Below are 5,403 nucleotides of genomic sequence, written 5' to 3'. Positions count from 1 at the left end.
AACTGTAAACTGTATTACCTCACAGTAAGAGGGTTTTGGGTTCAAACCTGTATGTTTTCTCTGTGTACGTGTGGGTTTCCTCCCAGTTGGGTTAATTGGTGAATCTAAATTGGCTGTAGGGGATTGTGAATGGTGTTCTGTCTCTATGTATCAGACCTGTCTGGCAACCTGACCACGGTGTACAACGCCTCTCTCTCAATGTCGACAGGGATTGGCAGTGATATCATATTAATCATAATGATCACATATTGATTCAGTAAGGGATACTGCATTTTATTTTTCACTATGGGATGATCCTGTGTTATGCCTTAACAGTAGTGTTTTAAGTTAAGTATTCCACCTGCGATGAAGAGCAGTGCACCGCCCTAAACTTTGGCTCTTCCAGAGAGAGTCCCTAACAGGATTCTGAGTCTGTCAGACAGTGTGAAGGGGATACTACCATATCAGCAGAGCAATTATGTCACGCGCAGCGACTTATAGGGCAGGTAGATTTTTTCCGATACATTATCCGTGTTTAATTTCATAATATTCCAACTTTTTTCACTCAAAATATTATAACATATTCTCGACTTCTCAGAGAACACATGTGGGAAATGTTTTTAATTAAACATGAGCAGAAATCTCTCTGAAACACGTGAGGTATTAAAGTTCAAGGGTTTATTCATTCATTTAAATGAATTAATTTATCATTGGTGTATACGTGCCATGTTGCCATTCAAAGAGGTAAGTAAGTAAGTAAGTAAGTAAATTTTATTTATATAGCACTTCTCACAGAGAGGACTCACAAAGTGCTTCACAAGATAAAATACAAAAAATACAATAACAGAAACAATGCAAAATACACAAAAACAAATAAAAAGTAAAGTGCAGCGAAATACAGAGATGATACAATGGACAATTAATGGAACGCAAGCCTAAACAGATGTGTTTTTAACTGCTTTTTAAAAATGTCCATGGAAGAGGCCGCTCTCAGCTCATGAGGTAGTGCATTCCACCATTTCGGTGCAACTCCCTCAAACAAAAGACACAAGGAAGAATGGAAAAGTAAACTGTGCCTTGATGTGTGTTGACTCAGTAGAAATAACATTAAACGAGAGAAGCTGATCTGCAGGCGGCACAGTGGTGTGGTGGTTAGCACTGTCGCCTCACAGCAATAGGGTTCCTGGTTCGATCCCGGGTGTGGGAGCCCTTCTGTGCAGAGTTTGCATGTTCTCCCCGTGTCAGCGTGGGTTCTCTCCGGGCACTCCGGCTTCCTTCCACAGTCAGATATGCAGACATGCAGATTGGGGATTAGGTGACTCTAAATTGTCCGTAGGTGTGAATGTGAGTGTGTCCAGGGTGTACCCTGCCTCTCGCCCAATGTCAGCTGGGATAGGCTCCAGCCCCCCCACGACCCTCAAGAGGATGAAGCGGTTAGAAGATGGATGGCTGGAAGTTGATCTGCAGGAGAATAAATATTTGATAAAGAATACCTGAGAGCCTCACTGCTTTAGCATAGTTTTATATTTTGAATTGTCACCCATTGCTTGAATTTTGAGTTTTTCTTTACATAAATAAAGATATTTCCAACAAACACTGGTGCTTAAAACTCCAAACCCCCCCAATAAATATCTGTGCCCACCTACGTTGATATAGACACTTGTTCAACTGCTCATCAATGCAAATAGCTAATCAGCCAATCATGTGGCAGCAACTCAATACATTTAGGCATGTGGACATGGTTAAGACGACCTGCTGAAGTTCAAACTGAGCATCAGAATGGGGAAGAAAGGTGATTTAAGTGACTTTGAACGTGGCATGGTTGTTGGTGCCAGACGGGTTGGTCTGAGTATTTCAGAAACTGCTGATCTACTGGGATTTTCACAGAACCATCTCTTGATGCCAGAGGTCAGAGAAGAATGGCTAGACTGGTTCAAGATGATAGAAAGGCAACAGTAACTCAAGTAACCACTCATTACAACCAAGGTCTGCAGAAGACCATCTCTGAACTAACAACACATCTAACCTTGAAGGAGATGGGCTACAGCAGCAGAAGACCACACCAGGTGCCACTCCTGTCAGCTAACAACAGGAAACTGAGGCTACAATTCAAACAGGCTCACCAAAACTGGTCAATAGAAGATTGGGAAAAACGTTGCCTGGTCTGATGAGTCTGGATTTCTGCTGCGACATTCAGATGGTAGGATCAGAATTTGGTATAAACAACATGAAAGCATGGATCCATCCTGCCTTGTATCAACGGTTCAACGAGAGATTCACATCATGGATGTGCAGCCGACAAAGCTGCAGCAGCTGTGTGATGCTATCATGGACCAAATTAAGACAGTTCTGAAGGAAAAAGGGGGTCCAACCCGGTACTAGCACGGTGTACCTNATTCACTTCTGCCCCTCTGGTTCTCATCCCTCAGTGCAGTGTAGACAAACACAGACTCACATAAACTCTGTAGCCTTGGTTACCTGAAATGAACTCTGCAGATCTGCTGGTGTTTTAACTGTATTTGAGAAACATGCCTTTGGTTTTACTGCCACCCAGTGTTCAGCCTGTGGAACTGCAAACTGCGGCAAAAAAAATAATATTAACTTCCTTAACTTGACATGCAAGAGATCAGGGGCCTCCATAGATACCAGGAGGAGAGTTCAGATGACAAACGGACTGTCATATGTGGTAACTCCACGGAAAGTCCCAGCATCATTGTGCTCGGTGTTCTTTGTCCTCAACATGTGTCCAGCAGCCTCATTGAGGACCATTTCTCCTCCATGCCTGTGTGGAGATACAGATACATCATGATAAATGCAAATAAGATTTCATGATTATCAAGTAAACTATAAATGTATGATTTTCATTTTCATTTTTACCACATGCATGCTGTACAGCTCTGTGTATACTGTACCTCACATAGGCTTCATAAACTCCTATTTCACTACAAACAGTGGAGAGTTTGAGAGGAAGTCCTCTCCTCAGCAAGATGTTTTGTTCTGTTCTGGGTCGGATTCTTTCCATCAGAATATAAGCAGCTCTCCTTTTGTCACCTTTAACCCCCTGTAGTACTCTGACAATGTCCTCTCAAAATAATTGTTCCCTGAAGTGGTGAAGCAGAGACATATGAGGTCATGTAGTCTTAATTTTGGCAATAATAACTGACACATTGTAACATTAGGAGAAATACCAATGCAACTCCTAAGCTAACTTTTTCGGGGGGTATGCCAGTGTCATTTTACCTCCTCCTTCTCTCTGAGGCTTCAGGACAAACTCATCTCGATTGGCCAAAGCCATGGCCACTGTCTGGTCACCCTCTGCACCCTGGAGCCCAGAAGAGTTTCAAAAATTATTCTCTAATTATTCTCATTTTTATTCTGGGATAAATAGAGACATTCAGAAAAACTACAGTAACAAATACACCTAGCTAAAACTGATGTGGTTTAATACAGCCATCTGCGATAAATCCTACTGACACTAAAGTTATAATGTTCAGTTTTTTAACATATTTGAAATTTACAGAATGTATTAACAATAACGAGAAAAACTTCTATGAAGTAAATTAAGTATTTTATGAGCTATAGTGACATAAATTCTCATAGTCTCAGTTTTATTTGACCTAATTACATAAATTGTTCGTATTTAGTTTATGTCAGAAATACTTGATTCAGTTGGATGTAAATTGTATATGTAATTGAAATACGTAAACCTGACTAAATAGACCACAACAAAAACAAAAAACAAAACAACTGTAAAAAATTCAACGGCACAACAAACTGCAGCTGCAGATCATAAAGGTAAGTCAACACCTCTGTAAAACAGTCTGAAATAAGATGTTATTTAGATCATGTATAATTGATTTCAGGCTTCTTCTTTTTTTAAATGTTCTGTATTAAATTTCCTATGCGAAGTAATGCACTAATATTCGTACATGTCCCACGTAATCATGAGCCAGTTATTCATGTGTAACCCACTATTTGGGAAGGCTGCAATCACATGATCAATGCACTGATGAAATAAAGAAGGAAGGGATCCACTTAATGAGTGAGATTGGGGTGCTGGATGGGTCAAAAAACACAGGACTTTCCCCAGGAGACCGGTGTTCACAGCCATGTGAACTTCGAGTGAACTTAAAGTTATTATAAGGTAGGTCAATGAATAAAATGCATTCATGACATTTGTTAGGCCTTAAGGATAATGTGTGTCCGTGACACACTTAAAGAAAACTCATTTACAGCTTTGCAGTATGTTTTTTTCTCACCATGTCTAGAGTATAGAGGCCAGTGAACGTTGCTCTGATCTGCTCCACTACTTGGGGCTGGTCTGGGAAGAACTTCTCCAGAACTCCAGGTCTGGCGAGCACCTGCTGGACCTTCTTGGTTCCAGCCAGGTGAGTGCTGATATCTGGACATTTCACAGCCAGAGAGCGCTCCATCAGAAGACGAGCATCCCAACTCTACACCGTACATGAAATCTGTGTTAGAAATGATTCACAACTGGAAATATTCTTTTCCATTAATTCCATTCAATTCAGTTGTTGTTTTTAAGAAGTAAGAACTGTTAATCAAGAAACACACTAAGTCATCAACAAATATTTAAAGTTATATGACTGGATATTTCTGTGATGCATCCTGAAAATACTGTACATGAAAATGGAAAGTCCTTTTTTTTCCTCCATATAGTGTTTTGAAGACTTTCTACCCATTTGTAGTCAAAATGGTTTAATGCAGCTTTGAAGCTGCTCTGATTAAAAAAAAAATTACACTAACAATTGATGCGTAATGTGAAAGTAGTCAGTGGTAGTGACAGCCTACAAATAATTATAACTCAGCTTTGCAGTTCCACTCAGCACTTTAGTGTCTTTTAACTTGTACTGATTTTCCAGCCCACAACTTTACCATTTCAGTTCATTCTGAGCACTCTCATCATCAGTGTCCTGTTCAGTAAAAAAAAAGCTCTGACAAACCGACTGTATGTCACTTGGCCAGCAGCACACAACAGTCAGACAGAGTTAGCCACTAGCTGATGAACACAGTGGAGCATTTAGAAGCTAAAGAGCCAGATATCACCTGGTCCAAATGGTGCCCCTAGGTTAAATGGCCATTGTTAGTGGTTATCAGTGTTATAGCTATGAGTTAGTAGGGTCCTGCTACAGCAACTGCATATTCAAAATGCCATAATCAGCATATTAGATGGTCGTATTTATTGTTATGCTGCGACAAAGGAAGTCAGGTGACGGAACGGTAGTTGGGTATATACAGTCAGGTCCATAAATATTTGGACAGTGATACAGTTGTCGTCATTTTGGCTCTGTACACCACCACAGTGGGTTTTAAATGAAACAATGAATACCTGCTTAAAGTGCAGACTCTCAGCTTTCATTTAAGGCTTTTTTCAAAAATGTAGTATGAACCGTGTAGGAATTA

The 5,403-nt window shown here is 40.3% G+C and overlaps 1 pseudogene; it reads right to left on the bottom strand.

Annotated features, from left to right (window-relative positions):
- Positions 1-648: 648 nt before the first annotated feature.
- LOC126402767 (glutathione synthetase-like) overlaps positions 649-5,403 on the bottom strand; it is a 17,263-nt pseudogene continuing 12,508 nt past the window's right edge.

This window comes from Epinephelus moara, chromosome 16, assembly GCF_006386435.1.
Source record: "Epinephelus moara isolate mb chromosome 16, YSFRI_EMoa_1.0, whole genome shotgun sequence".
Classification (NCBI taxonomy): Eukaryota; Metazoa; Chordata; class Actinopteri; order Perciformes; family Serranidae; genus Epinephelus; species Epinephelus moara.
This window is presented reverse-complemented; position numbering and strand designations above follow the sequence as displayed.